The sequence below is a fragment of the Giraffa tippelskirchi genome, chromosome 2 (assembly GCF_054371585.1).
Source record: "Giraffa tippelskirchi isolate mGirTip1 chromosome 2, T2T-mGirTip1v1.2.pri, whole genome shotgun sequence".
NCBI classification, from domain to species: Eukaryota; Metazoa; Chordata; class Mammalia; order Artiodactyla; family Giraffidae; genus Giraffa; species Giraffa tippelskirchi.
Window position 1 is genome coordinate 20,734,486 of NC_137276.1, and position 21,376 is coordinate 20,755,861.

Here is a 21,376-nt window from a genome sequence, read left to right on the forward strand (position 1 = left end):
CCAGGCAGATTACAGGCAGATTCTTAACTGTCTGAACCACCAGGGAACACCATATAATTCACTGGCCCTATTATTACTTTTTAATGTCTGGATATTTACTCTGTCATTTTTCCTGAAGATTACATTCTAGTCCATCTGTAAGTAGGGGAAGGAGCTTTGCACAAATCCAGTCTCACCTGTCCGTAGGGGAGATGGAGAGGGATGTGTCATTTGCTCTTGTTCCTCTTTTCCAGAAGGGGCTCATAGAGTTCTGTGTCCTCAGGGGATAGGGGCTTACAGTCCAGGCAGGGAGGGGAGAAGTGAAGTGACAATTACCACCTGTTTGGAAGTGTTGCGGATGTTATCCGAATCTTTGGAAAACAGATTCTCCCAGAATATGAAATCTGATGCTGGGGACTGGTGGTCAGGAATGTCTTCTAGGGAGGTGATCATATTCTGGGTTCAAACAGACAAACAGGTAAGCAAAGGATGGGGAAAGTGCATTCCAAGTGGGAGAAATAGAATGTGCAAAGGCATGATGGTTTTCAGCAATGTAATAGTTTCAGGAGCCTTTGTTTCTTGTTGCTGTTCAGTCGCTAGGTCTTGTCCCACTCTTTGTGACCCCCACGGACTGCGGCACGCCCAGCTTCCCTGTCCTTCACTATCTTCCAGAGTTTGCTTAGATTCATGTCTACTGAGTCAGTAATGCTATCTAGCCATCTCATCCTCTGCTGTCCCCTACTCTTCCTGCCCTCAATCTTTTCCAGCATCAGGATCTTTTCTTGTAGGTTGACTCTTTGCTTCAGGTGGCCAAAGTATTGAAGCTTCAGCTTTAGGAGCCTTTGTAGGACAGCCTAATTCACAAGGCTGCTGCCAGCTCATGATTTTATCTTATGGACTTTCCAAAGCCCAAAGCCCATCTCAGTTTGTTCTGCTCTGTCCTGACCATCCTGTAGGCTGCCTTTCTGCCCTGGAACAACTACCCCAGTTATGGAACTCCAGGAGCTCTCAGCTGGCCAGTCAACCTTGACTTCTTTTCTGCAGAAGCCTTGGGTCGCAGCTTCATCTCCTGGAATACATTTGCCTTGTAAAAAGCCAGCCTGCCAGGAGTTTCTCACTGAAGGCAATTTTGTTATTAGGAGAAAAAAAGCCTCTGTGCGCCCCCCCGCCCCACCCCCACCGCCCCCACCAATCCTCCTCCAACTCCCTGACGTGAGTCCGTGTCATTAGTTACTCTCTTTGGCAGTTTTATTATGGAAATGACATATTGAAATACAAATTGGGATGTGTACAGTATAATTACTAATACTGCATATTCATTTCCTCCCTTTGTTACTGTTGAGTCCCGGTAAAGCCCTCTTACCAGCCACATCCCGATCCTGCGTGCAGTCGGTTCTCTCTTTTCTTCTGAGGGCCAGGCTGAGAGGGGAAGCCAGCCAGAGGAAGTACCTGCCTTCCCTGAGAAGGGCTATTTTTGTGACAATGCTGAGTTGACGCAGCAGCTGGGGCCTCCGACGTCCAAGGGCTTCCCAGCTCTTCCCAGACAAACAGACCGGGCCAGACACGGGAAGTTCCAGCCAGGGGACCTTTCTAAAAAATTAAATGCAACAAAACAAACATTTTCAGGGATACAGGGGCCGGCCATTGTGGCTGCACTCTGACACCCTCCGGAACACCTTCCCTCTCTTCCCTCAGTGCTTCTCAAGAGAAGGAGGTCAAGTAAGTTGGTTAAATTGACCACCTTGTAGCCTGTCTCATCTCCCTCCGTGGCCTTGGTGTCTGCCCTTCCCCAGGGGAGCAGTGTGCTGTGAAGACACCTTACTGTTTCTTCCCTCTGAAGACACCTTGCAGTCTCTTCCCTCTGTCACTTAGCAGATGCACCATGTATGAGTGCTAAGTCACTCCAGCCGTGTCTGACTCTTTGTCACCTCATGGACTGTAGCCCACCAGGATCCTCTGTTCATGGGATTCTCCAGACAAGAATACTGGAGTGGGTTGCCATGACCTTCTCCAGGAGATCTTCTCAACCCTGGGATTGAACTTGTGTCTCTTATGTCTCCTGCATTGGCAGATGGGTTCTTCATCACTAGCACCACCTGGGAAGCCCATTTTGTCCAAATTTGCTTAATCCATCCATACCTCAATGTCTCCATCTGTAAAGTGGGGCAACCCACAGTGTCCATCTCATAGAGGTGTTATGAGGATGAAATGCCTTAATACAGATAAAGCATGTAGAACAGAACTATTGTGCTGTAGATTGCTTGCACAGATGGCCTCAATTAAGCCCTTGGCTATGCGACTTTGAGAAGTCACAGTGGGCCCGTTCTGGGCCCCAAGAGGTCTTACCCACTTCTGTTTTGTCAGAGCCCTGCTTCTGCCATGAGAACAAGCTCAGGCCAGCCTGCTGGGCGTTAAGAGACTCAGAGCTGATTTCACCTTCTCCTCCCAGCTGAGGCCCCAGGCATGGGAGAAAGCCCTGCCATGATCAGCCCATAGATGACCCACAACTGTCCGCAGGAGCATGAGTGTGGCCACCTTAGACCAGAAGAATCACCTAGTCAAGACACAGACTTGAGCGAAACTTTTTGGTTTTTTATTTTAAGCCACTGAAGTTGGATGTGGTGTGTTATGCAGCCATAGCTAACTAATACCCATAGCAAGCTATTAGTGTACTTTCTCCCTCCTGTCTTACTCCCTGTCTATATATCTTGATCTTTTTGCCCATCTAGATTAAAGTCCCCAGGGACAGAGAACTAACAAGTTCCTAGGGCAAGAGCATAGACCCTGGCGTTGGACAGAGTTCAAATCCCAGGTCTGGCATTGTCAGAGATAGCACTTGTGGCAAGTAAATTTTTAGCTATTACACGGGAATAATAGCATCTATCATATGAGGTTCTAGTAGGGGTTGAATCAAGCAGTAGATGGGAAAGATGCTGGCACCTGGACTTTCCTTCTCTTTCCACAGGAAGCTCAATGTCTTGCACATAAAATAACATTCAATACATGATGATCGAAGTCATAATTTTCTAGACAAGCTTGAGCTGATAAGCTCAGTTACCTGATGCTCAAAGAGAAGGCACAGGTCATAGCCCCACTTGAAAGCATAACAGGAGTCTTCTCCCATTAGCCAATGATGACAATCCAAATACCAATAATAACAGAAATACATGGCATTTGCTTAGAGCTTACAAAGCACTTTCACATATATTACATTGTTGAATTTCCTAATCACTCTGCAGAGCCCCTGAGGATCAACATTGTCCCCATCGTACAGCCTCCAAGAATATCACTGGAGTCAGTGCTTTGCCCTTTGATACACAGCCCAAAAGTGGCAGGACTGGGACTCCCAGGGCCCACACTGCCCCTAGTAAACCAGTTTGTTGCAGCACTGAGGGCCCATGAAGGTTCCTGCTAATAGGATGTTAACCTCTGCTTTCCTGTTTACTGAATGCAGATAACTTAAAATGAAATGTTCCTCATCTCCTGAAAACACAGCTCAGAACTCACTTCGGCTCAGCACCAAGGTTTTGGGTTTTTTAGTCGAGAAGCCTTTTTTCTAGGGCAAAGAACCTCTCATTGTCCTCATCACTCACTGCCAGGAAATAAAAGGACCCACAGCAGTTCTCAAGAACCACCCAAGTCAAACTCTGCAGCTGACGTGTAGGTGGCCAGCCGATTGCACCGAGGGCCCTTCCTCCATCATCACTGGAGCATCCTCTCCAGCACCAGTGGACAATGTGTTCCGGCAGCTGAAACCTTCAAGGGTTCGAGTATTTCTTGAATAAAGACCATCAGCTCGTTTCTAGAAGGACAGTAGGAAAGACAGGGCTACCCCCTTGCAGTGTCAGTCAGTGCAGGCACAGAGCCCGCCCTCCCCAGAGGCAGATTTCTATGTTCAGTGAGATCAGAGGTTGGGAGGTGGGCACAGGGGATAGGAAATGTCAGTGAAACTATAAGATCAGTTTCTGCCTTCCAGGAGCTCGAAATCCAAATGGGTCCTGGGAAATGACCTTCTAGGGAAGCCAACTCCAGGAAGTTTGTCAAAATTAAAATGTTATTTGGGCAAAGATATTTATAGCAGAGTGAGTCTAGAAATTGCCCAAATGCCCAACAAAAGAGAACTGGTTAAGCAAACTTTGTGTTATCAAATTGATTACCATTAATAAGGACGATGATGAAGTTTAAGTAGATCCATGGAAAAGTATGCGTAAAATAATGCTCGTAAAACAAAAAATGCAAAACAGTTTCTGAGCAATCACGCTTGTGTAAAATCATATATGCACAGTGACAATGACTGCAGGAAGATGTCATAAAATAAAAATAGCAGTTGTTTTAAGGTAAATGGGCATGATGGTAGTTGTTTGGTCATGGAAGTTAAATATTAAGTGAGAAGTCTAGAAAGTAGCAAGAGAGACATACGTTATCTGGCTTTTAGAACACTGTGCGAAACACCAATTGTGAAGATTAGAATTAAAGAAACACATAGCAGTGGGAGAATTACTGTGAATTTTGAGTGGCTTAATGATGGATCCCCAGTGAGTTGGTGTTCCCAACACACAGACCTCAAAAATTCAAAGCCATACCACATAGAAATACCTAAAATGGGATTTCAGATACAAGGCCAACGTGCTGGGGGAGAGTTTTGGAATTCAGGGAGGTTTATTTAGTGCCCTTCAAATAACATCAATAACTTTGCTTCTCATCCATCACTTGGAGGATCAACCTCAACCGCATTCGAGTTTTTTTGTTCTGTTTTTTAGTATAAAAAGCAAGCACTGCATAAGGATAAGAAAGAACAAAGATAAGCAGTGAAAAGGTGAGCTGTGCATCCAGTCTGATTCGAAGAAGCTACTTTTTACTATCAGAGTGCTCACTGCAGGATGTTTCTGGGGGTCAAAGGGAGGTCAGTGCATGTATCCCCTCTAAATACCTTCTCTAACCCACTGGTTAGCGCCCCAAATTGCACAGTTTTGCTTGATAAGTATACAGATTCCAGGGCCCCACCTTCCTGATTCAGACTACAGACTTCAGTATTTGTCAACAAGCCTGTCAAGTGATGCTAATACAAGTGGTCCTAGGGCTATACTTCAAAAAGCATGGAGCTAAAAGACAAAGTTCCGTCTAGTCAAGACTATGGTTTTTCCAGTAGTCATGTATTGATGTGCGAGTTGGACTAGAAAGAAAGCTGAGAATTGATGCTTTTCAACTGTGGTGTTAAGAGAAGACTCTTGAGAGTCCCTTCGACTGCAAGGAGATCCAACTAGTCCATCCTAAAGCAGATCAGTCCTGGGTGTTAATTGGAAGGACTGATGCTGAAGCTGAAACTCCAATACTTTAGCCACCTGATGCAAAGAGCTGACTCATTTGAAAAGACCCTGATGCTGGGAAAGATTGAGGGCAGAAGGAGAAGGGGACGACAGAGGATGAGATGGTTAGATGGCATCACCGACTCAATGGACAAGGGTTTGGGTGGACTCTAGGAGTTGATGATGGACAGGGAGGCCTGTGCTACAGTTCATGGGGTCGAAAAGAGCAACTGAAATGAACTGAACTGAACAGAAAAAAATTTATTTTAAAATGCAAATCCTAACCCAGACTTACCACCCCTCTTGCCTCCTTGAAGCCATATGGCATTTTCACATTTTAATGAGGAGGGAGAAGAAAGACCCCAAGGGCACAGGACGCTGACAAAGAGGGTGTAGGTCTCCCTACAGAGACCAGAAAGCCAAGGCCCTTGCACCCTACTTTCCTGATGCCATCTCTGCCACCATTGGCCAATGATGTATGATGTCTACCATCTTGTTGTGAATGGATTGGGGTGTGTGAGTTTTGGAGCTCAGGCTGGGGCAGGCACAAGAGTGGAATGGGGGTTGTGGTTGTTGCCTCTCGGATCTTCTAACTTTCTCAAGGTGCTCACAGATAGACACTGACTTAAATAATTATTTTGAAATAACTTTAAAAATACCCCAAGAGAGTAATAAAGTATTGCGGGAACTGGGGCAGAGAAGGGCATGACTAATAACTTTGTGTGGGGCCGGGGTTGGGGCTCATGGATGATTAGTTCATGGTCTATTAAGGGTCAGGCACTGTATAAGGCCGTAATTTCATACTCACAACCACCCTGCAAAAGGAGGTATTGTTTTATGTGGATGAATGTATTTCTCAGGAAGATCGGCTGTATATACAGCATAGTACAGTGGTGATTTGTACGCAAGTCTGTTGAACCCTGAAATGTGAGGTGTGATCTCCCCCTAGGATTCATTTGGCTGTGGTCTTGGGTGAGTCATTTCCTCTCAGGTTCCTTATCATGACAACAGGGTCGGGCTCCTTGTGTAACCCTGAGGTCCTCCCAGCTCAGAGCCCTGAGGAACCTACCAAGACGTCAAGTGGAAAACCACTGGACCTGAAAGAAAAGGAAGAGCTTGCTCTCCAAGAGGGATCTTTGCCTTCCAAAGAGGAGTCATCATGAGACAGGACGCTGGCCCTACCTCCACCCCCTGCCAGACTTTAGGGCAATTGCTCTTAGACCTGGGTGAGAGGTGAGTATGGACGAGCTCCAGAGCCAGGAATATTTCATCAAGTTGCAGCAAAACTCCCAAGGAAACAGGATGAGATTTTTTTTTCTGGTTTCATATTTTGATCCTAATCTCTCATCTCTGTTCGAAAGTTTACTGATCCTCAGTGCAGTAGAGGATAGAGGAAGTCTTCTTTGTTAGTAGTTGAAAAAAAAAAAAACATTTTTGGCCACTGGTGGCTTCAGCAGCCCTCGGTGGCTACACAATAAGTGGGCTAGGAGGAAGGCAGAAAGGCGGGGATCCTCTCTGGGAAGGACCACCCATCAGGCTTAGCCTCCTGGAGATCAAAGGCAAACAGAAGGAAAAATCAGCCCTGGGTGGCTTCAAACCTCTGGCTTGAGGCTGTTAGGAAAAAGAGAGATTCCCCACCTCAACCCCACCCCTACTGCAACTGCTCCCTCCTCTCCAAGCAAACCTCCTAGGTCACCAGAAAGACTCTTTAACTCACACCCATTCCTGCCCCCAGCAAGAGGCTTGTACATGGGCCCCCAAAGTGCCTACCACAAGCTCAGAGAAAAGGACACGGAGACTGGTCCTCCCCTTCCTGGGGCAGCAGCCGTGGCCAGAGTCCGGTCACAAAGGGCTCCAGGGCAGCTAGAGGAACAGCCCTGGGCGTCATCTCTTCAGCGGCCTCACCCTGCAGCTGCTCAGGGATGTGAGCCCCACCCCCTTGGTCCAGATTATTTCCCTCTTTCTGTGGACAAACAGCCGCTCGCGGGGACCCCATATGATGCTTTGACACCCAGAACCTTAACACCAAACATTTCCCAGCTGTGGAAACAGGCAGAGCAGCTGTGGATGATCAAACCATGGGGAGCAAAGCAAAAGACACCTCACATTTGGACTATTCCCCACACAGCTGGAGAGTAGCTTTAGCTTCTTCTACTAGTAACAGTAGCAAAGCCTTGCTATATACTTTTATATGGGTGATCTTATTTATGTCTCAAGGGCTTCCCAGTGGGGAAGAATATGCCTACCAATGCAGGAGACACAGATTGGATCCCTGGGTCGGGAAGATCCCCTGGAGGAGGAAGTGGCAACCCGCTCCAGTATTCTTGCCTGGAAAATTCCATGGACAGAGGAGCTAGGTGGACTATAGTCCATGGGATCGCAAAGAGTCAGACATGACTAAGTACGCACACGCACACATATTTATGTCCCAAGTAGCCAGGTGAAGTGATCACTGATTACTTATTTATTTTGCAGATCAACGAATAGAGGCTTGGAAATGGTAAGAGGTAGAGACAAGACAGTCTGGTTCCAGAGCCTAAGCTCTTAACCACTATACGAAGGGAAACTCTGGATTCCTCTCAGGGTTGGAAAAAACCCATCTTGTTCTCCATTCCAAGATAACCAGTTAACGGGAAGTTTTTAAAGGCACCTCTCCCTCCTGAGAAAAGAAGGAGCTCTTATTTCCGACGTCCGGGGGCACTTGTTCTCTTTGGGAGGGGGAGTGCCGTGGGTGGGGAGTGGGGAGGATGCTGCTCAAGGCACCTGGGGTTGGCCACCTTGGCTTGCCAGCTGCTGCAGGCCCGCCTCTGATCCCAGGCTGAGGCCCGGCAGCCCTTTTCCTCAGCACCTGACTCTCCCGAAGCATATTCTACAGCTAAATTGAGCTAGTGGGCTATTTATTGGCTGCCAAAGTCACCTGTTCCTCCTCTGAGTCACAGAAATTTTTACAAACTGCCTTTCGAAGGTAAAAAGGGAAGTGTTGGAGTTTTGTGACACCACAGGAAGTCTGCGGGGGAGATCTCTACCTTTTCCTCCAATTAATCACCTTGCCTTGAGGTCCTCACATTCAAGGGCAGAAAAAAATCTTGCAAGGGTGGGAGTGATTAAGTAGGGTGTGGCCATGATGTGGAAACAATCTAAGCATTGTCAACAGATGAATAGATAAAGAAAATATGGTGGGTAGTGTGTATACATATACATACACACACACACTATGTTTATGTATATATATATACACACATACATATACACAATGAAATATTATTCAGGTTAAAAAAGGGGGACTTCCCTGGGGATACAGTGGATAAGAATCTGCCTGCCAGTGCAGGGGACACAGGTTTGATCCCTGATCTGGGAAGATTCCACATACTGTGGAGCAGCGAAGCCCATGTGTCACAATTACTGAGCCCATGTACTGCAGCTACGGAAGCCTGTGTATCTAGAGCCTGTGCTCTGCAACAAGGGAAGCCACAAAAAATGAGAAGACGCCCATGCACGGCAATGAAGAGTAGCCCCCACTTGCTGCAAGTAGAGAAAGTCTGTATGCAGCAATGAGGGCACAGAGCAACCAAAATAAATAAATAAAAAGGAAATTCTGCCTTTTCTGACAGCATGGATGAACCTGGAGGATATTATGCTAAGTGAAATAAGCCAGACATAGAAAGACAAATGCTGCATGATCTCACTTATACATGGAATCTAAAAAATAGTCAAACACAGTAACAGAGAGTAGAATGACAGTTACCAGGAGCTGGATGATGGGAGGGATGGGGGAGATTTTGGTCAAAGGGTCCATCTTTCAGTTGTAAGATGAATAAGTTCTGGAGACCTAAAGTGCAGCATGGTGAATACGGATGCTTGAAATTTGTCTTGTGTACCTGAAATTTGCTGAGAGTAGACCTTAAGTGTTCACCCGCACACACACATGCATACAAAGATAACTGTGTGTTAATGAGCTTGATTGTTGTAATCATTTCACCATGTCCATATATATCAAAACATCATGTTGTCCACTTTATATACGATTTATAGTTGTCAATCAGACCTCAGTAAAACAGAAAGGAAAAGAAAAAGTGGCGTGTGGCATCTGCTTCTTTTGGATACCTGAAAACCCAATACGAGAAGAGATCAGGAAGTTGGACTACAGAGGGCAGAAAGAGTGCGGTGGGTGTGCATCTTAAGGGGGCAGTGTCAGCTTAACATAAGAAAGAGGGTAAGACTGCTTTTTTGTTATTGCTATTATTACTCTCACAGCTGCTGTTTACTGAAGACATCAGCAGTGTTGAGCTTTATGCTAAGGACTCATATCTACGCTGCCTTAAATAAGCTTCCTGACCGTCTGGGAAGTAGATGCCTGTAATTAATTAGTGTCCTTACAGCACGGATGAGGAATTAAGCTCAGTGAAGTTCAGTAACTAGTGGAATGTGGCTGAGTTAGCAAGTGGGAAAGGTCCCTACCCACACCTGGCTCCACGTCCACACTTTTAACCATTAAGACCCATCCTCTCCCCTACCTCCTAGAGGTGATGGTGTGCTCCCCATTCTCAGAGGTGTTCCAGAGATGCTGTAAATAACCTGCCTGATCACAGCAATCACCCTAGATGTTCCTTCATACCCAGCTTCCCAGGCCTCACCGCAGAACCACAGTTGAACCTCCAGGGAGGGCCCCAGAGTTTGTTTTCAGCAGACACTAAGCAAGCACTGAGGAAGCTGGACCAGATGCATCTCAGGGCTTCCAACTCCTGTGTGGACTGAGATTTTGTGATTCTATTTTTAGGCAAGTCTTTCCTGAATCAAAGTGTCAGACTTTCTGGCACCTTCTAATGGCTCCAGGGCACCTGAGCTGTCTTCAGAGTCGCCCTGATGCCCCAGAGATACGAGGAACAGGGCTGGGAGGAACCCTGGGAGCCAGCAGAAAGCAGAGGGAAGCCACATTTGCCAAGTGGGAGGTGGGTGAGGGAGGTGAGGGAGAGACATCCTTTCATTTCCAGCTCCAAGGGGGATTCTTGATTCTTTCCACCCTGAGGCCAACAGTTAGGAGCCTGTTCTCCCTGTAACGGCTCCCTTGCAGACAAGTTATGCCTTATCTGAAAGCGTGGAGGGAGGGAGAGAGTTTTCCTTGGACTGTTTTCCCAACTACTTTGGTGGGATGGAAGATGGCTTTGGGGAGATGAATAGAAGGGACAATGTTAGAGAAGTCCTGTTTCTAGGAGCCTCTGCGTGACCAAAATGGTGGATGGGGATGCTTGCCAAGTCTCCCCATAGGCAGCCTCTGTTAACCCTCATGAGAATCTCAGGAAGTAAGTACCATGACTGCTCGAATTTTACAGACCAGTTAATAAGCTTGGGGAGTGAGATTACTTGTCCCCAGCGCTACAATAGCTGACAGAGCCTTCAGATCTCACTGATGTGGGTACTGTACTTTCCTGGTGGCTCAGACAGTAAAGAATCTGCCTGCAATGCAGGAGACCCAGGTTTGATCCCTGAGTGGGGAAGATTCCCTGGAGAAGGAAATGGCTACCCACTCCAGTGTTCTGGCCTGGAGAATTCCTTGGACAGAGGAGCCTGCTGGACTACAGTCCATGGGGTCACAAAGAGTCGGACACAGCTGAGCGACTAACACAACAGCCATGCCACATGCTGCCTCTCAAGCCCCCAGAGAACTTCAGTGTTTCTTAACCTGCTTTTGGATCACTGACTTTGGAAGATGTGCCAAAAAGTTATTATTTTCTCATCACAGCTAATGATCAGTAATATTGTCCATGGCCCGAGTACTCTTCTAGGTGCTTTGCATGTGCTGATTCATTTCATCCTAGCAACAACTCTATAGGGTATACCCATTTAACAGATGAGAAAACAGAGCCTCAGGTTGAGTAACTGTGTCATTGCTTGTAAACGGGGATAGCCAGACTTCAAATTCAGTGAGTTTGACCCCGAAGTCTACATCATTAACTATTATTCTATTCTGCCTTACTCCAGAGAAGCACGCACCCTTCCCCACTCAATACACGTAAGACTGTGGTGTTGGAGAAGACTCTTGAGAGTCCCTTTGACTGCAAGGAGATCCAACCAGTCCATCCTAAAGGAGATCAGTCCTGGGTGTTCATTGGAAGGACTGATGTTGAAGCTGAAACTCCAATACTTTGACTACCTCATGAGAAGAGTTGACTCATTGGAAAAGACCCTGATGCTGGGAAGGATTGGGGGCAGGAGGAGAAGGGGATGACAGAGGATGAGATGGTTGGATGGCATCACTGACTCAATAGACATGGGTTTGGGTGGCCTCCGGGAGTTGGTGATGGACAGGGAGGCCTGGCGTGCTGCAATTCATGGGGTCACAAAGAGTCAGACACGACTGAGCGACTGAACTGAACTGAACTGAACTGTGTACTTAATTTTAGGGAATATAAGATAAGGCTCTTCTGAAATCCTCTTTTGGGGGCAAATTCTAGGTTAACAATGACTATGGATGAACTAAAAAAAAAAAAACTCAAAGCTCAAAACAAAGATGCGCCTTTACCCAGCCAGGAAGACCACGTGCTGGAGCCAGGAAGCACAGGCCTGGTGTCTTTGTCCAGGCTGCCCTGCAGCTCTCTTTCCCCTTCACCAATCCCAGATCCTGGCATCTACCCCAAGGCTGGTGAAAAGGTCGGCTCTAACTACGCCGTCTTCTGAGAGCCCATACTATTGGGCAACTCCATCTCACACCTGTCCCCTTGTCCTGAAACTACTGGGCATACATTTGCGTTCCTGGGAGGGTAAGAGCCAGTGGTCAAGTCCAGGAGGGTGGGGCAAGTAAGGAAGTGCTACAACTAGATCACAGGTGTCTTAAATTTTAGTTTATAGCAGAATCAACTATTCAAAAGCAGATTCCTGGACTCCACCCAAGATTCTGATTGAGTCCACCAGAGATGTTTTCAATAAAGGCCTTGAGTATTTCTGATGAGAGGGCCCAGTGACCAAGACTCCGATCAAGGTCAGAGACCACATTATCCCTGCTGTTGGAAGCTGTAGTTGAGAGGACTGTCAGTTAACTCTACTCACGCTTGGGGCAGGCTGGGAGCTTCTGGGTTTGTACACCGAGCGGTGAAGGAAGGAAGGGGCAGTCCCGGATCTTCTTCCTGGTGCTGTCTCCCTGACTCCCCCATGGGCTGCCCAACATCGGTCACTCACCGGTCCTCCCTCCCCACCTGCTTCCAGTCGTTGGACTTCACCAGGCCTCCTTCCAGGTCTCTGCTCTGAAAGTTACTGAGGGATACAAGGCTGAATTTGATAAGACGAGACATAGTTTCTGGCCTCAAGGGACTGGAGTCTAATTGAGAAGGTGAATAAGTCAAGTGAGAAATGTCAGTGAACCTGGGGCATTTGAAATCAAGGGACTCTGGGAGCCAGAGACCAGCCCAGGGGCAAGACAGCTGAGTGTTGGAGAAGGGAGGTGATGCCCAGTGAGAGGCTACAGTGAAGGCTGATTGAGGGTGTAGAGGTGAACGTCAGGGGACCTGGGAAGTAGGGTAACTGACTCGTGTTTTCTGGGGAGAGAGGCAGTTCCCAGGATGCAGAACTTTCAGCGGAAAGTCCTGCAAGTGCTTGCTCAGTTGTGTCTGATTCTTTGAGACCCCATGGACTGTAGTCTGCCAGGCTCCTCTGTCCAGGGGATTCTCCAGGCAAGAATACTGGAGTGGGTTGCCAGGCCTTCCTCCGGATCTTCCCCACTCAGGGATCAAACTCGAGTCTCATTATGTCTCCTGTATTGCAGGTGGATTCTCTACCACTGAGCCACCTTCAAAGTCCTGGGAAGACCCTATAGGGAAGGTAGGTTGAGGTCACCTTCAGAAGGTCCCAAGTGCTTCCCCAAGGTGCACAAGAGCCTACCTGAATTTTTCAGGACACTAGGCTCTCCCCATCCAGGGAGGAGGTGAAAGAAAGCTGGGGTATCTGGAGATTTGGGAACCTATGTCTGAATGTTCCAGGCTTTTTTTACCTTGAAACATCCCTTGAAAGACTTAGAGGCTGAACTAGTTCACCTCAAGTTTCAAGTAAACAGATGAGTTACAGTCCAAGAAGCAGGAGGAGGAGCAGTGACTAAATTAGTTCTTAATTGAGCTCTTACCATGCGTCAGGACTGTGATAAGGGTCTAATAGAGACTGTCTCATTTAATCCCCATAACTTCCTGGTGAGGCAGATTTCATTACCCCCATTAGACAGATGGGAAGAAAGAGGCACAAAGAGCAGATCCTGCTCAAAGCCACACAGCTGGTTAAGTGCTGAGTTGGGACTTGGAAAAAGCACACCTTAATTGAGGAATAAATAAAGATCCACAGGATGTTTGCTCTAATTGGCCAGTGCAAAACACCTCAACGTTTTAAACAATACTCACCCGTCACATAGAACCAGAGAAAAGAAAAGACTTGGGCCAACTCACTGCAGTTTTAAAAAAGGACAGTCCAATAGCTAGAGACATCAAAGTGAGTCTTCGGAGTTTAAGCTGCATTCTGAATGTCTAAGTTGAAGCAAGAAGCGAGAGGTTCAATAAACCTGTTTTCCCAGACAGAAAGGTGCTTTCTGGTCGGGGACGATAAGCAGCATTTGAAAAAGGAATGAAAGAATGGTTGCATTTCTGGAGCCTGGTGAATAACAAAGAGGGCCTCTGTCATTCTCCAGGTCCGGCAAGGTGACACTGCTAATCCTCAAATCTATTCCACAATCACTCCTCTAGTGCGAGGCCGCTGTCCCCGCAGCCTTCACCAGAGTCACACAGGCTGAGTCAGAAGATGAGGGCACCCCTCACCTGATTTTTCCCTTCATCTGCTCTATGGCAGTATTTTTCAAACTTTCCTACCACAACCCACAGTGAGAAACACATTTGCTGGCATGACCCAGCATGGACATATGTGTACATGTGTTTCAGGAAAAAAAAAAAAAAATCTGTCTTAAATGCAGTGTGTTCTTATTTTCCATTCTAGTCAAATTTGTTTGTTTTAAGCTGGTTGTGTACAAGTGCTAAGTCACTTCAGTTGTGTCTGACTCTTTGCATCCCCACGGACTGTAGCCCGCCGGGCTCCTATGGAATTCTCCAGGCAAAAATACTGGAGTGGGATGCCATGCCCTCCTCAAGGGGATCTTCCTGACCCAGGGATTGCAACTGGCTAAATTGATTTCACTGCCCACTAATGGTTTATGATCCACAGTTTGAAAAAATAAAACTACTTCATACTGTGAGCAGGGCCAGGGCAACTGAATAGGGGGTGTTACTGACAAGAATTGATATTGTGGTCATTATCTCTACCATTGTGTCTACGAATAATGTTTTGTGTTTACCCTGCTTTTATCTAAACAGAGTTTGTCAAACTGTGTTCCAAGAATTATCTTTATTCCAGGAGGTTTTAATAGTTGTTTTCCTCCAAAGTGGTGCTATGGTCAGAAGAGTTTGGGACATGATACACACTGTAGCCACACCCAAATGTCACAATGCAGTTAGCATCTTCAAGGCTCTGAGAAGGTCTGCAGTGAAAGACTTGATTACTTTTATTTACCAGGCCTCCCCTAGACCTTTTTCTTTAACCACAAAGAGCCCATATGTTTTCCTGGAGTGCTGGTGTCCTCAGAAACCAGTCAGGGTCTGGGGACATCACATTCTCCTTTGTGACCTCACTCTGTCCCTGGGAAACCAGTATTATTGGGATGCTGTTGGAACAGGCAGTTCACCTACTTGCCTGATTACCCATATCAAGTTGGTGTGGAGCTGGGCCAAAGCCAGACCTCCTGACACAATCAGATGGGGGAGCCCTCGGACGGCCCCACGGCTCCTGAGGGGCCACTTTCCCGAGGGGTCACCGTGAGCTGCATCCAGGGCCAGTGGAAGGGTGCCGAGTGTCCCAGGAATTCAAAGCTCATTCTGAAGAACCTTGAGCTGCTCAGATTCCCTGAGCAACAGGAGCTGAACGTCAGGGCAGTTAGTCACTCCATTATGCCTGACTCTTTGCGACCCCATGGACTGTAGCCAGCCAGTCTCCTCCATCCATGGGATTTTCCAGGCAAGAATACTGGAGTGAGTAGCCATTCCCTTCTCCAGGGGGTCTTCCTGACCCAGATGTCAAACCCAGGTCTCCTGCATTGGCAGGCAGATTCTTCACCACTGAGCCACCAGGGAAGCCCAAAAGTCAGGGCAGTGGGTGGCTATTTTGTCTTCATAATTGGTATGTGAGTTTGTTAACCCCTACTCAGGGGTGGAGGGAAGGCAATGACGAGGCCCCCATCCCTTTTTAGTTTCCAGGGTAAAATGAACATACTCTGTACCCCGTCTGCACCTTACTTTTTAACTTAATGATGGATCTTGGAAATTGCTCCCTTTTAGAGCACAAAGAGTTTTCTGACTCTTTTGTACTCTCTGTATATTATGGCCCTGCATAGATGCATCATAATGTATTTAACTAGCCTCCCACTGATGAACACGGATCACTTCCAGTGCTTCCTATGAGAAACAATATTGCAGTGGATCATCATAGACCTAAGTTGTGCACACCTGTGAGTGTGTGTGTAGGATGAGTCCTAGGAGTGAAACTGCTGGGTCAAGGCACATTCGCTTCCTTAGGTGGTGTTGGGGGCTGCCTTGAGACACAGCTCTGGCAGGGGGATCCCAGGGGAAGACTTGGGGGTTCCCTTTCTCATTTGTTGTTTCATCTTGGCTGATTTCAGGTATTGAGACTGGACTAGGGAAACAGGGGTAATTTCTCCCTGTCTTAAACCAGGTGTATGATCTTAGATCAGTCACATGCCTCACCCAACTCTTTCCCTTCTCTTGTAAAATCAAGGTATTAGAACACATGATAGGAAGATCTGAAGTGAAGTGAAGTTGCTCAGTCATGTCTGACTCTTCGCGACCCCATGGCCTATCAGGCTCCTCCGTCTATGGGATTTTCCAGGCAAGAGTACTGGAGTGGGTTGCCATTTCCTTCTCCAGGGATCTTCCCCACCCAGGGATTGAACCCGGGTCTCCTGCATTGTAGGCAGACGCTTTTACCATCTGAGCCACCAGGGAAGCCGATATGAAGATCTACCAGCTCCTTATTCTTTGTGACTTTGGTAGGTGTTCTTGCTGAATTTCTCAGGGATGTGTCAAGGCAGCAATGAACTGTTCTTACCCCCTTGTCTTACCTCCATTCTAAACACATTTCGCATTTATGAAATGACTGGTTAGGATCAAGTCTTTTGGTCTTATTCTTTAGGAAAGGCTGTGTGGCTTGTCTCTGTTACATCTTTCCACAAAAATGGGATCTTCATGTCCCGGGGATGTAGATTTCACTCACTGCTGAATCCTAATGTCTAGAGCAACACTGTTCAATAAAAATATAATGTGAAAAGACAACATTGACATACCATGAAAGAAAGAAAGAAAGTGAAAGTGAAGTCGTTCAGTCATGTCTAACTCTTTGCAACCCCATGGACTGTAGCCTACCAGGCTCCTCCATCCATGGGATTTTCCAGGCAAGAATGCTGGAGTGGCTTGCCATTTCCTTCTCCAGGAGATCTTCCCAACCCAGGGACTGAACCCAGGTCTCCCGCATTGTAGGCAGACGCTTTACCATCTGAGCCACCAGGGAAGTCTGGTGGAAGACATAACATGACACATCTATTAGAATGGTGAAAATATGAAACTGAAACACCAGATGCTGGTGAGGATGTGGACCAATAGGAATGCTCATACATTGCTGTTGGGAATGCAAAATGGTGCAGCCACTTTGGAAGACAGTTTGGCAGTTTCTTACAAAACTAAACATACTCACACCATATGATCCAGCAATCATGCTCCTTAGTATTTACTCAAAGGAAGTGAAAGCTTCAGTCAACATGAAAACTTTCATAAGGATATTTATAGCAGCTTTATTCATAATTGCCAAATCTTGGAAGCAACTAAGATGTCCTTTAGTAGGTAAACGGATATGTAAATAGCAGGACATCCAGACAATGGAATATTATTCAGTGCTAACAAGAAATGAACTAGCGAGCCATGAAAAGACATGGAGGATATTTAAATGCATATCATTTAGTGGAAGAAGACAATTTGAAAAGGTTACTGTATGATTTCAACTGTATGACATTCTGGAAAAGGCAAAATATGGAGGCAGTAGAAAGATCAGTGGTTTCCACAGGTGAAGGGGTGGGAAGGATGACTAGGTGAAGCACAGAGGACTTTTAGGGCAGTGAAACCATTCAGTATAATACCATAAGGGGGATACATGTCATTATGCATTTGTCAAAGCTGATAGAATGTACCACACCAAGAGTGAACTAAACCTACCTGGAAACTATGGATTTGGGGTGACAAAGGTCAGTCAAAGCTATGGTTTTTCCAGTAGACATGTCCGGATGTGGGAGTTGGACCATAAGGACGGCTGAGGGCAAAGAATTGATGCTTTTGAACTGTGGTGCTGGAGAAGACTCTTGAGAGTCCCTCAGACTGCAAGGAGATCACACCAGTCAATACGAAAGGATATCAGTCCTGAAAACTCATTGGAAGGAGTGATGCTGAACCTGAAGCTCCAATACTTTGGCCACCTGATGTGAAGAGCCAATTCACTGGAAAAAAACCCTGATGCCAGGAATGATTGAGGGCAAGAGGAGAAGGGGGCAACAAAGAATGAGATGGTTGCATGACATCACCGATTCAAAGGACATGAGTCTGAGCAAACGCCAGGAGATAGTGAAGGACAGGGAAGCCTGGAGTACTGCAGTCCTTGGGGTCACGAAGAGTCGGATGTGACTTAACAACTGAAAAACAGCAGCAACAGTGATTTGTCAGAGTTCATCAGTTTTAACAAATGCACCATTCTGATGTGGGATATTTGTAGTGGGAGTGGCTGTGAGTGTGTGGGGACACAGAGTATATGGGAACTCTCTGGACCTTCTGTTCAGTTTTACTGTGAACCTAAAACTTCTCTAAAACTAAAGTCTATTAAAAATGTGAGCCATGTATATACGTTTCCATTAAAATTGAGAAATAATTCACGTAACATAAAATTCATTCCTTTTGAGGGTTCAATTCAGTGGTTTTTAGTATATTCAAAAGGTTGTGTAGCCATCACCCCTTTGTAATTCTAGAACATTTTCATCATCCCCAAAAGGTTTGAAATTCTGTATCAATGAGCAGATAGATAGTTGCTCTCCAACTCTCCCTCTCCTCAGTGCCCCAGCAACTTTTAATTTACTTTCTGTTTCCATAGATTTTATATGCTTTCCTTTCTCTTAGGTGTATACCTAGAAGTGAAATTGTTGGATCGTATGGTAATTATGTTTACTTTTTTGAGGAACTGCCATACTGTTTTCCAAAGTGGCTTCAATGTGTTATATTGCCACCACCCTCAGTATAGGAACTTCTCCATAACCTTGTCAACACTCACCAGCTTTTTATTTTTTTAAACAGTCATTCTACCAGCGTGAAGTGGTGTCACATTGTGGTTTGATTGTATCTCCCTGATGGTTAATGATGTTGAGCATCTTTTAATGTGTTTGTTGGCATTTGTCTATCTTCTTTGGATAACTTCTGTTCAGATCCTTCGCTCATTTTAAAAATGGGTTACTTATCTTTTGTTATCGAGTTGTGATAGTTCTTTACATATATTTAGAGACAAGTTCCTGATCGATAAGATATATAATTTGCAAAATATTTCTCCCATTTGTAAGTCGTCTTTTCACTTTCTTGATAGTGTCCTCTGTAGCAAAACAGGTTTTAATTTTGATGATGTCTAGTTTATCTACTTTTCTTTTGTTGCTTGTGTTTTTGTTGCTTTGTGTTTTGTGCTTTTGGTGCCCTATATAAGAAAGTACTACCAAATCCAAGATCACAAAGATTTATTGCTATGGTTTCTTTTGAAGGCTCTTGTAGTTTTAGCTCTTACATTTAGCTCTTTTGTCCATCTTTGAGTCAGATTTTATAGATGATGTAAGGTTAGAGGACAGGTTCATTCTTTTGCATGTGAGTCTCTATTTGTATCAGCACCATTTGTTGAAAAGACTTCTTTTCACCACTGAATGGTCTTGGCACCATTGTTGAGTGAATTGACCATAAGTGTGAGGGTTTCTTTTTGGACTCTTAATTCTATTCCATTGATCTATATGCCTATTTTTAGGCCAATACCACATTGTCTTCATTACTGTAGTTTTGTAGCAAGTTTTGAAATTGGCATGTGTGAGTCCTCCAAGTTGGTTTTTCTTTTTTCTTTAAAAAAAATATTTATTTCTTTGGCTGCACTGGATCTTAGTCGCAGCAAGCAACTAGTCCTCCTGCATTGGCAGCATGGAGTCTTAGCCACTGGACCACCATGAAAGCCCCTGTTTTTCTTTTTAAAACTGTTTTGGCAATTCTGAATCTCTTGCATTTCCATGTGAATTTTAGGATCAGCTTATCAACTTCTGTAAAGAAACCATATGGAATTCTGATAGGAATGTACTGCATCTGTAGATCAGTTTCGGAATATTGCTGTCTTAACAACTTTAAGTCTTCTGATTCATGAGTATAAGCTGTCTTTCCATTTGTTTAGGTCTTCTTTAATTTCTTTCAGCAGTGTGCTGCAGTTTCAATGTACAAATCTTGTACTCCTTCTGTTAAACTTACTCCTGAGTGTTTTATTTCAGGTCCCTTGGAGATCCTGAATAAAGCTATTTCTCCCATGTTGTGAGTGATCATCCCGTGTGAATGTATGCACTGGGGGCTCATTCACAATGTTTCAATTCTAGGGCAATACCCAGATCCTAGCTAACATGATGTGCTTTGCTCATGCTCTTAGGGACCCCTCCCAGGAGCAGCAGTTTCACAAGAACATATTAACACCTCTCAAAGACAAAGGCAACTTGAAAGATCTGGCTCATCACAGAGATGAGTCCCTTCTTCACAGACCCAAGGAGACCCGGAAACCATCAAAAGCTGAGGCTATGAAACCGGCTTCCTGCTTCTGGCTTCAATTCCCCACCACCGTTACCACCATGACCACTAAAAACGAAACCAAACCCAAATCCCACCCTTCCCAAGTCATTCTCCTTGTGGTTTATCTCCCTGCTTTCTGTTGATCTTGAAGCTAGTTTTATATCACAGCCTTTGACTTCTGTTCTCAGTCCACTGGGCACTTCCCCAGCTTAAGAGGAAACCGCATTTAAAAAAGCAAGACCGAGAGAAGGTGGAAGGTGAGAAACAGCAGGGTAGCGTTTGTCAAGGCCCGGCCTCTGTTCTTCCATTTTGCTGGGAAAAGTGCAAACCTCCCTCCCACCCATGAGTGTGGCTGCTCTTGGGAATTCTGGTCCAGACCTAACTGAAAGGCTTCCAGGGTCAACCTAGATGAATCTTGGCCACTAGTTTTGACAATGTCCCCACGGTCCCATGAATGTTATGGACACATGGAAGGCTGGCTGGAATTATGTTTTCCAAGGAGCTTAGGGGAGGACTGGGCCACAGGTCATAGGGTCTTTGGGAGAGTTGATGAGAAACGCCCTTTACTCCTCTCCTTTCATCCCCTGGAAAACTGGAGATCATTGGCCCAGTTATTTGATTTACCCCCAAATGCTTCTTCCAGTCATAATTTCAAAGTCCAACCTTTTCAGGAGATGAGTCTCAACTCCACCCTCCCCTAGTCTCTTAGCTCCCTTTGCAACGCTCATATCTGTCTTTCCTGCTGGACTATGAGCTGGTGGAAGGGCATGGGTAACCTCTTAGTCACTCTTTTTAGAAATTACACAACTAACATATGTTTATTGTGTGAAAATACTGGAAAATCCAGAGAGCCTTCCCCTCCAAAACAAAAAAAAAAAGATAAGATTTATCTATAGAGCCTTGTAACCTATCAGTGACCTTTCCATTTTCCTGTGCAGATCCCCGCCCTCAGCGCAACACACACACATTACACATTTACTTAGAGTGGAACCACATATTCTATTTTGAGTTCTATAACTCCTTTTATGCCTGTTCAGTAGTCTTAAGACATTTTCCTATCAACATTTTATATTATTGTCAATCATGGCAGAGTGTTCTATCTGAGAGTTGTACCACAATTTTCTCAACTGGTCTTCTATGGCTGGGCATTTAAGTTGTATCTAGTTTTTT

At 45.6% G+C, this 21,376-nt stretch overlaps 1 non-coding gene across 1 annotated transcript; it reads right to left on the minus strand.

The window, feature by feature from the left end:
* Positions 1 to 16,251: 16,251 nt before the first annotated feature.
* On the minus strand, positions 16,252 to 16,324 carry TRNAC-ACA (transfer RNA cysteine (anticodon ACA)). Its single transcript has one exon. It is a non-coding gene; the product is annotated as a tRNA-Cys (tRNA).
* Positions 16,325 to 21,376: the final 5,052 nt, after the last annotated feature.